Raw genomic sequence first — 11,254 nt, 5'->3', positions numbered from 1 at the left:
CCACTTACCACAATAGAATTTTCTGTTTCTCACTGCATTTTCTCAAAAAAAATTTTTATCAACTCTTATTAGTGTTATTAACAATACCACTCTCAAATGCAACTAAGGAAAAAGAAATATAATATCATGGATACAAAAGACAGAGATGTAGCTCAGATAGATGAGAAAAACTCTATAGAAAAAAATTTCAGTAGCTTGGAAACCTTGGAGTTAAATGACAAAGAATTCAAAATTGAAGTCCTAAAAATACTCAGTGATATATAAGAAAGCACAGAAAGGCAATTTAGAAAGCTCAAAAAACAATTTAATGAACAGAAAGAATACATCATCAAGCAAATTGAAAATATAAAAACAAATCAAACATAGATGAAGAACTCAATTCATGAACTGAAAAACAAGGTAACAAGCTTAGCCAATAGAATAGGCAAGATAGAGGAGAGAATTAGTAACATAGAAGACAGGCAACTAGAGGCACTACAGAAAGAAGAGGAGAGAGACTCACAAATTAAAAAAATAATAATAAAACCCTACAGGAATTGTCTGACTTCATCAGAAAAAGCAACATAAGAATAATGGGTATATCAGAAAAAGAAGAGAGAGAAAATAGAATGGAGAATATATTTAAACAAATAATAGATGAGAACTTCCCAAGCCTGTGAAAAGAACTAAAGCCTCAAATTCAAGAAGCAAACAGAACACCGAGTTATCTTAACCCTAACAAACCTACTCCAAGGCACATCATAATGAAATTGGCACAAACCAATAACAAAGAAAAATTCTCAAGGCAGCCAGGGAAATGAAGAATACAACATATAAAGGAAAACCCATTAGATTATTAACAGATTTCTCAGCAGAAAATCTAGAATAAAAAAGAGAATGGGCCCCAATATTTAAAGTTCTGAAAGAAAGAAACCTTTAGCCAAGAATACTATACCCATCAAAGCTATCCTTAAAATACAAAGAAGAAATAAAAACATTCATAGATACAAAAAAGATAAGAAAAGTTATCATTGGAAAAGCCCCACTCCAGGAAATACTAAAGGGGGTTTTCCAACTGGATAAAAAGAACAAAACAAAACAAAACTACAAGTAAAAGCTTAATCAAGATTGCAATAAAAACAAGATTAATCTGTGACAACAGAAACAAAAAAGGGGAGAAGACCAAGATTAACAGTAGCAAGGGAGGATGGAGTGTAAAAGCACTCATGAGGTAATGTACTACAATGAACATAATATGTATTATTTTTATTACTTAATAGTAACCAGCCCTGAAAAACCATCACAGAAGCACTTGGCTTGAAAAAAAAAGTAACAGAGAAAAGAAGTATGGATTACAACCAAACAAAAACAAATGATAGGAAAACAAAAGGGAAGAACCAAACAAGATACAAAACTAACAGAAAGCAATATATACAATGGCAATAACAAACCCTCAAATGTCAATAATTACACTAAATGTAAATAGATTGAATTTACCAATAAAGACACAGAGTAGCAGAATGGATTAAAAATGAAAATCCAACTATATGCTGCCTACAAGAAACACATCTAAGCTACAAGGATAAAAACAAATTCAAAGTGAAAGGTTGGAAAACAATACTCCAACCAAATAACATTTAAAAAAAAAGCAGGTGTAGCAATACTCATATCTAACAATGTTGTAGTAGTCAACATTGTTTACCTATGAGACAGAAAAAGTAATCAGAAATAAAAACAGTCATTTCATAATGATAAAGGGGCTATTGAATCAAGAAAACATACCACTTTTTAATATATATGCACCAAACCAAGGAGCACCAAAATATATAAGACAACTACTGACAAAACAAAACTGACAAAAATACAATCATATTGGAGACCTTAATACACAGATGACAGCTTTAGATCGTTCATCCAAATAGAAAATTAATAAAGAAATACTGGCCTTAAATGAAACACTAGAACAATTGGATATGATAGACATCTACAGGATATTTCATCCCGAAGTGCCAGAGTATACATTTTTTTCTAGTGTACATGAAACATTCTCAAGAATTGACCATATGTTGGGCCACAAAGACAATATCAGCAAATTTAGAAAAATTGAAATTGTACCAAGCATGTTTTCTGATTATAAAGCCTTGAAGTTAGAATTCAACTGCAAAAAAGAGGTAAACAAACCCACAAAAATGTAAAAACTAAACAATACAGTTTTAAAAAATGAGTGAGTCAAAGAAGAAATAAAAACAGAGATCAAAAGATACATACATTCGATTCCCGGCCAGGGCACATAGGAGAAGCGCCCATTTGCTTCTCCACCCCTCCGCCGCGCTTTCCTCTCTGTCTCTCTCTTCCCCTCCCACAGCCGATGCTCCATTGGAGCAAAGATGGCCCGGGCACTGGGGATGGCTCTGTGGCCTCTGCCTCAGGCACTAGAGTGGCTCTGGTCGCAACATGGCAATGCCCAGGATGGGCAGAGCATTGCCCCCTGGTGGGCAGAGCATCGCCCCTGGTTGGCGTGCCGGGTGGATCCCGGTCGGGCGCATGTGGGAGTCGATCTGACTGTCTCTCCCTGTTTCCAGCTTCAGAAAAATGAAAAAAAAAAAAAGATACATACAAACAAATGAAAATAAAAATACAACATATCAGAATCTCTGGGATGTAGCAAAAGCAGTAATAAGAGGGAAGTTCATATCACTATAGGCCTATATGAATAAACAAGAGAGAACCCAGGTAAACCACTTAACTTTACATCTTAAGGAACTAGAAAAAGAAGAACAAAGACAACCCAAAACCAGCAGGAGAAGAAATAATAAAAATCAGAGCAGAAATAAACAAAATAGAGAACAGAAGAGCTATAAAAAAATTAATAAAACAAGGAGCTGGCAGTGGTAGAGCGTTGGCCTGGCATGCAGGAGTCCCAGTTTTGATTCCTGGCCAGGGGACACAGGAGAAGCGCCCATCTGCTTCTCCACCCCTCCCCATCTCCTTCCTCTCTGTCTGTCTCTTCCCCTCCTGCAGCCAAGGCCCCATTGGAGCAAAGTTGGCCCAGGCACTGGGGATGGCTCTATGGCCTCTGCCTCAGGCACTAGAATGGCTCTGGATGCAAAAGAGCAACGCCCCAGAGGGGCAGAGCATTGCCCCCTGGTGGGCATGCCAGGTGGATCTCAATAGGGCGCATGAGGGAGTCTGTCTGACTGCCTCCCCGTTTCCAACTTCAGAAAAAAAACACACACAAAAAAAACCCAAGGAGCTGGTTCTTTGATAAGATCAACAAAATTGACAAACCCTTGGCAAGACTGACTAGGAAGAAAGAGAAAGGACTCATATAAACAAAATCCAAAATGAAGAAGGAGAAATCACCACAGATATCATAGATACACAAAGAATTATTGTAGAATATTATGAAAAACTATATGCTACAAAATTTAACAATATAGAAGAAATGGATAAATTCCTAGAACAATACAATCTTTCTAGACTGAGTCATGAAAAAGTAGATAGCCTAAACAGACCCATAAGCAGGGAGAAAATAGAAACAACTATCTAAAACCTCCCCCAAAATAAAAGTCCAGGACCAGATGGCTATACTAGTAAAGTCTATCAAACATACAAAGAAAACTTGGTTCCTATTCTACTCAGTCTTCCACAAAATTCAAGAAGAAGCAATACTGCCAAACACATCTTATGAAGCCAACATAAGCCTCATACTGAAACCTGGCAAAGACAACAACAGCAACAAAAAAATAACTACAGACCAATATCTCTAATGAATACAAATGGTAAAATACTAAGCAAAATACTAGCAAATCAAATACAACAACACATTAAAAAAATAATTCATTATGACCAAGTGAGATTCATTCCAGAATCACAAGAATGGTTCAACATATGTAAAACAGTTAACATAATACACCATATCAACAAAACAAAAAACAAAAAATCATATGATCTTATCAATAGATGCAGAAAAGGCATTCGATAAAATATAACATCATTTTATGTTTAAAACACTTAACAAAATGAGTATAGAAGAAAAATATCTCAACATAATAAAGGCCATTTGTGATAAACCATCAGCTAACGTCATATTAAATGGCATAAAACTTAGGACTTTTCTCCTAAAATCAGGAAGAAGACAAGCTTGTCCACTCTCTCCACTCTTATTCAACATAGTGCTGGAAGTTCTAGCCAGAGCAATCAGACAAGAGAAAGAAATAAAAGGCATTTACACTGGGAAAGAAGTAAAGTTTTCACTTTTTGCAGATGATATGATTCTAAACATCGAACCCAAACACTGCACAAAAAGACTACTAGAAACAATAAACCAATACGGTAAGGTCACAGGATACAAAATTAATATACAAAAGTCCATTGCCTTCCTATATGCCAACAATGAAACAGAATACGAGTTCAAAAAAATAATCTCCTTCATGGTTGCAACAACAAAATAAAATAAAATACCTAGAAATAAACATAACAAAGAATGTAAAGGACCTTTATAATGAAAACTAAAAAGCGTTGTTAAAGGAAATCAAAAAAGATATAATGAAATGAAAATATATTTCTTGTTCATGGATATGAAGAATAAATATAGTGAAAATGGCCATAATACCCAAAGGAATATACAAATTTAATGCAATTCTCATCAAAATTCCAATATCATTTTTTAAAGAAATGGAACAAAAAATCATCAGGTTTACATAGAACTATAAAAAATGGGAAGAGGACATGAACAGACACTTCTCTCAGGAAGAAATACAAATGGCCAACAGAGATATGAAAAGATGCTCATCTTCATTAGCTATTAGAGAAATGCAAATCAAAACTACAATGAGATATCACCTCACACCTGTTAGATTAGCTATTATCAACAAGACAGGTTATAACAAGAGAGACTGTTATTGGAGAGACTGTGGAGAAAAAGGAACCCTCATTCACTGTTGGTGGGAACGTAAAGTAGTACAACCATTATGGAAGAAAGTATGGTGGTTCATTAAAAAACTGAAAATAGAACTACCTTATGACCCAGCAATCCCTCTACTGGTATATACCCCAAAAACTCAGAAACATTGATACGTAAAGACACATGCAGCCCCATGTTCATTGCAGCATTGTTCACAGTGGCCAGGACTAGGCTCAGAAAACAAACAGCAGTGAAATTAAGACTTTTATGTGGCTCACCTTGTTAGGGAGAATTAAAATCTGATCAACCAGCAGAGGCTGAGGGATTAAGCCCTGGAGGAGGGGCTGCATTCCCTGTAACAACCTCAGCTGCCTTAACCTAGGAAGCTTGCAACTGGAACACAGAAAAAAGAATGAAGCTGGGGACATTACAATACCTGACTTCAAATTATATTATAGAGCCTCCATAATCAAAACAGCATAGTATTAGCAGATAAAATAGACACACCAATGGAACAGAATATAAAGCCCAGAAATAAAACCACATGTATATGGTCAAATAATTTTTGATAAGGGGGCCAACAACACAGTGGGATGGCAGAGAAATGTAATCCAAATGAATCAACAAGAGAAATATCCAGAAAAAGAATTGAATGAGATGGAAGTAACCAAATTACCAGATGCAGAGTTTAAAACAACCAAAAAGCCCTTCAATAGATGACTGGATAAAGAAGATGTGGCACATATACACTATGGAATATACACTTCAGGATGCTCAAGGATCATAGAGCTACAATGGATGGACATAATGAGAACCTAAATAAAGAAATAGCAAGCATAAAAAGGACATTAAAGTCATAAAAAGAATCAATCAGAAAGGACAATTACAATATCAGAAATAAAGGCTACACTAGAAGGAATAAACAGCAGGCTGGATGAAGCAGAGAATCAAATCAGCGACTTAGAGGACAAGATAAATGAAAACCAGAAACAGAGGAGTGAAAAGAAAAGAGAATCAAAACGTTTGAGGAAACTCTAAGAGAGTTCTGTGACAACATGAAGAGAAATAACATCTGCATCATAGGGGTTCCTGAAGAAGAAGAGAAAGAACAAGGGGTAAAGAATCTGTTTGAAGAAATCAGCTAAAAACTTTCCTAAATTGATGAAGGAAGAAGTTGCACAAGTTCAAAAAGCACAGAGAGTCCCATTAAAGAGGAACACAAAGAGACCTACACTAAGACACATCATAATTAAAATACTAAAATTAAGAGATAAAGAAAGAATAGTAAAAGTTGCATGGGAAAAGCAGTCAATCACCTAGAAAGGAGTCCCCATAAGGGTAACATCTGACTTTTCTTTTTTTTTAATTAATTTAATGAGGTGATACTGATCAATCAAGGTACATAGGTTCAGAGAAAACATCTCCAGGTTATTTTGACAGTTGATTATGTTGCATACCCATCACCCAAAGTCAGATTGTCCTCTGTCACCTTCTATCTAGTTTTCTTTGTGCCCCTCCCCTGCCCCTTTCCCTCTCCCTTTCCCTTCACCCCCCGTAACCACCACACTCTTGTCCCTGTCCCTGAGTCTCGCTTTTATATCCCACCTACGTATGGAATAATGCAGTTCCTGGTTTCTTCTGATTTACTTATTTCACTTCGTATAATGTTATCAAGATCCCACTATTTTGCTGTAAATGATCCGATGTCATCATTTCTTATGGCTGAGTAGTATTTTATTGGATTGTTTGCTCGTTTATTGTTGAGTTTTATGAGTTCTTTGTATATTTTGAATATTAGGCCTTTATCTGTGCTGTTGTTTGAAAATATCATCTCCCATTTAGTTGGCTGTCTGTTTGTTTTGTTGTCAGTTTCTTTTGCTGTGCAAAAGCTTCTTAAACTGATGTGGTCCCATTCATTTATCTTTGCTTTCACTTCCCTTGCCTTTGAAGTCAAATTCATAAAAGTGCTCTTTATAACCAAGGTCCATGAGTTTAGTACCTATGTTTTCTTCTATGTAATTTATTGTTTCAGGTTCTTTCTCTTCTTCTTCAGGAACCCCTATGATGCAGATGTTATTTCTCTTCATGTTGTCACAGAACTCTCTTAGAGTTTCCTCAAACGTTTTGATTCTCTTTTCTTTTCACTCCTCTGTTTCTGTGTTTTCATTTATCTTGTCCTCTAAGTCGCTGATTTGATTCTCTGCTTCATCCAGCCTGCTGTTTATTCCTTCTAGTGTAGCCTTTATTTCTGATATTGTAATTGTCCTTTCTGATTGATTCTTTTTATGACTTTAATGTCCTTTTTATGCTTGCTATTTCTTTATTTAGGTTCTCATTATGTCCATCCATTGTAGCTCTATGATCCTTGAGCATCCTGAAGATCATTATTTTAAACTCTGCATCTGGTAATTTGGTTACTTCCATCTCATTCAATTCTTTTTCTGGATATTTCTCTTGTTGATTCATTTGGATTACATTTCTCTGCCATCCCACTTTTTTTCTGTGTTCCAGTTGCAAGCTTCCTAGGTTAAGGCAGCTGAGGTTGTTACAGGGAATGCAGCCCCTCCTCCAGGGCTTAATCCCTCAGCCTCTGCTGGTTGATCAGATTTTAATTCTCCCTAACAAGGTGAGCCACATAAAAGTCTTAATTTCACTGCTGTTTGTTTTCTGAGCCTAGCAGGAAATTTTTGTGATTAGGATGGGGGTAGTGGGCATATCTTGCTCTTTGGCCCCAACTGAAACTCTATCCAGGCCTTTTTTTTCTGTGTGGTAAGTCCACAGGAATGCCATGGGTGTGACCTCTGAGAGCCAGAAGATGTGATTTGCCCAGCTACTCTCTGGGAGCAGGGTGTGTTCTCCGTATCAGAAGGGGGAGGTGTAGTTCAGGTCTCCCAGGAAACCTGAGTCACTGCCCCTCCCCTTTACTTCCTCCTTTCCAAACAGCCTTTTGTGCTGTTTGGCGCTAGAGAGCCTTCTGGAGGTGGATCAATTTGTCTTACGTCAGGCTCATACTGGAAGAAGGGAGTGCCTTTCCCCATGCATATGGCCACCTCAGTATTGGGGAATGACAGCACAGGTATTCTTCTCCCCATCACCATTTGTGTCCCTGTGCCTCAATCTCCCTATTCTCCTCATGCAAGACCAGTCCTATCAGCCCACCTTGTCCACAGAGCCCCAAGCAAGTGGACATGAGCAAGATCCTCTGTGCTGGCCCTTTAAGGGTGGATCTACTTCTACGCAAGCCATTTCCACAGACAGAAATCCTGCTCTTCTCCCAACTCAATGCTGTCAGGCTGTCTCTTCCAGTCTCTGGGTCTCTAGGCTGGGGCTCCGGTCCTGGAGCTGAGGACCCCCATTTCCCATGGTCTCTCTCCCCACAGTGAGAGTTCCTCTGGACCCTCAGCTGCCCCTCACTCCTGGGAGCAGAGGAGCCCCCACTGCATCCCCACACTTCCTACTAGTCTTGGTGTGGTTTCTTCTGTGCTCCTTGGTTTTTGAGTCCTGTTCTTTTATTCCAAAGTTGGTTTTCCATGATGATTGTTCTTAAATTAATTTGTAATCCAGTTTGATCCTGGGAGGTGGCAGTTTGTATGTCTGCCTACTCTGCTACCCTCTTGGAATCTCTCTCATTTGCTCTTGCTTTATAATATGCTGTCCACTTGTTTTTCTTTTAAGGTAGAAAACATAGTGGTTAGACAATTATATAATTTATGAAATGATTTCTTAATAATTTAAGTACCCATCTGGCACTATATATAGTTATTACAATATTATTGACTATATTCCCTATGCTGTACTTTATCCTCATGACTACTTTGTAACTATCAAGTGTACTTCTTAATCCTTTCACATTTTTCACTTAGTCCCCCAACTCCCCTCCCATCAGGAAACCCTCAGTATGTTCTCTGTATCTATGAGTCTTCTTCTGTTTTGTTTGTTTGTATATTTTGTTCTTTAGATTTCACATATAAGCAAAATCATATGGTATTTGTCTTTCTGTGTGACTTATTTCACTTAGCATATAATACCTCCCAGGTCCCTCTATGTTGTCATAAATGGCAAAATTTTGTTCTTTTTTATGGCCAAGTAATATTCTACATCTTCTTTATCCCCATGTCTATTGATGGGCACTGGGGTTGCTTTCATATTTTTGCTATTGTAAATTACACCACAGTGAATATAGGCGTGCATATATTTTTCAAATTAGTGTTTTAGATATCTTTGGATATATACCTAAAAGTGAAATTGCTGCATATCAGGTAGTTATATTTTTAATTTTTTGAGAAACCTCTAAAATGTTTTCCATACTGATTGCAGCAGTTTGCAATCCTATCAATAGTATGTGAGGGCTCTCTTTTCTCCACATCCTCTGCAACACTTGTTGATTTATTAATGATGGCCATTCTGACAGGTATGAGGTAATATTTTATTGTAATTTTAATTTTCATTTATCAGATAATTTGTGACATTGAGCATGTATTCATATGTCTATTGGCCACCTGTATGTTCTCCTTGGAGAAGTGTCCATTCAGGCTTTCTGCCCATTTCTTAATTGCTTTTTTTTTTTTAGTATTGAGCTGTATGAGTACTTTATAAATTTTGAATATTAACTTCTTATTGGATATGTCATTGGCAAATATCTTCTTTTATTCAGTAGGTTGTCTTCTCATTTTCTTTATGGTTTCCTTTGCTGTACAAAAACTTTTTAGTTTAATGTCCCATTTGTTTATTTTTTGTTTTGTTTCCAGTGCCTAAGGATATTAGCAGATAAAAATACTATTTAGAGCAATGTCAAATATCTTACTGCCTATGTTTTTTTCTAGGAATCTTATGGTTTAAAGTTATACATTGAAGTCCTTGTTTTAGTTTAATTTCTTTTTCATGTATCTGTTCAATATTTTCAACACCATTTATTGAATAGATTATCTTACCCTATATGTTCTTGCCTTCTTTGTCATAAATTTCTGAGTTCTCTATTCTGTTCCATTGATCTATGCCTGTTTTTATGCTATGCTGTTTGATTACTATAGACTTGTAATATAGATTCACATAAGGTAGTATGATACCTACAAGTTTGTTCTTTCTCAAGATTGCTGTGTTTCTCCAAAATGTTTTATGATTCCATATAAATTTTAGAATTAATAGTTCTAGTTCTATAAAAACTGCCATCACTATTTTGATAGGAATTGCATTGCATCTGTAGATTACTTTGGGTGGTGTGGACATTTTATTGATGTTAAGTCTGCCTATCCATGAGCATGGTATATTTTTCATTTTATTTCTCTCTTCACTTTTTTCCTTAATGTCATATACTTGTCTGAGTAGAGGTTTTTTAGTTTTTTTACATCCTTGGTTAAATTTATTCACAGGTATCTTATTCTTTCTTTTTTTTTTTTTTTTTGTATTTTTCTGAAGCTAGAAGTGGAGAAGCAGTCAAACAGACTCCCACATGTGCCTGACTAGGACCCACCTGGCATGCCCACCAGGGGGCAATGCTGTGCCCATCTGGGTGTCACTCCATTGTGGCTGGAGCCATTCTAGCACCTGAGACAAAGACCATGGAGCCATCCCAAGCACCTGGGCCAACTTTGCTCCAATGGAGCCCTTGCTGCAGGAGAAGAAGAGAGAGACAGATAGGAAGGAGAGGGGGAAGGGTGGAGAAGCAGATGGGCACTTCTCTTGTGTGCCCTGGCTGGGAATTGAACCCGGGACTTCCACATGCTGGGCCGATGCTCTACCACTGAGCCAACCAGCCAGGGCAGTGTTTTATTCTTATTGATGCAATAGGAAATGGGATTGTTTTCTTAATTTCTCCATCTGATAGTGTCTTAGTGTATAATAATTCAATTAATTTGTGAATATTATTTTTGTGTGTGTGTGTGTGACAGAGTCAGACAGAGGGACAGATAGTGACAAACAGACAGGAAGGGAGAGAGATGAGAAACATCAATTCTTTGTTGTGACACCTTAGTTGTTCATTGATTGATTTTTCATATGTGCCTTGACCAGGGGACTACAGCAGACCAAGTAACCCCTTGCTTGAGCCAGCGACCTTGGGTTTAAGCTGGTGAGCCTTGCTCAAACCAGATGAGCCTGCACTCAAGCTGGTGAGCTCGGGGTCTCAAACCTGGGTCTTCAGCATCCCAGTCCGATGCTCTATCCACTGCGCCACCGCCTGGTAGGCTGTGAATATTATTATTGTATTCTACTTGAACAAATTTACATATTAGTAATTTGGGGTGGAATTGTTATGATTATTTCTATATAATATAATCTCATCTTCAAATACTGAGTTTTACTTCTTTTTTTTCCAATCTTGATGTCTTTTATTTTTTCTTCTCATCTGATTGCTGTGACTTTTATCCAATA

This window comes from Saccopteryx bilineata, chromosome 1 (assembly GCF_036850765.1).
Source record: "Saccopteryx bilineata isolate mSacBil1 chromosome 1, mSacBil1_pri_phased_curated, whole genome shotgun sequence".
Lineage (NCBI taxonomy): Eukaryota > Metazoa > Chordata > Mammalia > Chiroptera > Emballonuridae > Saccopteryx > Saccopteryx bilineata.
Note: the sequence above shows the minus strand (reverse complement) of the source record.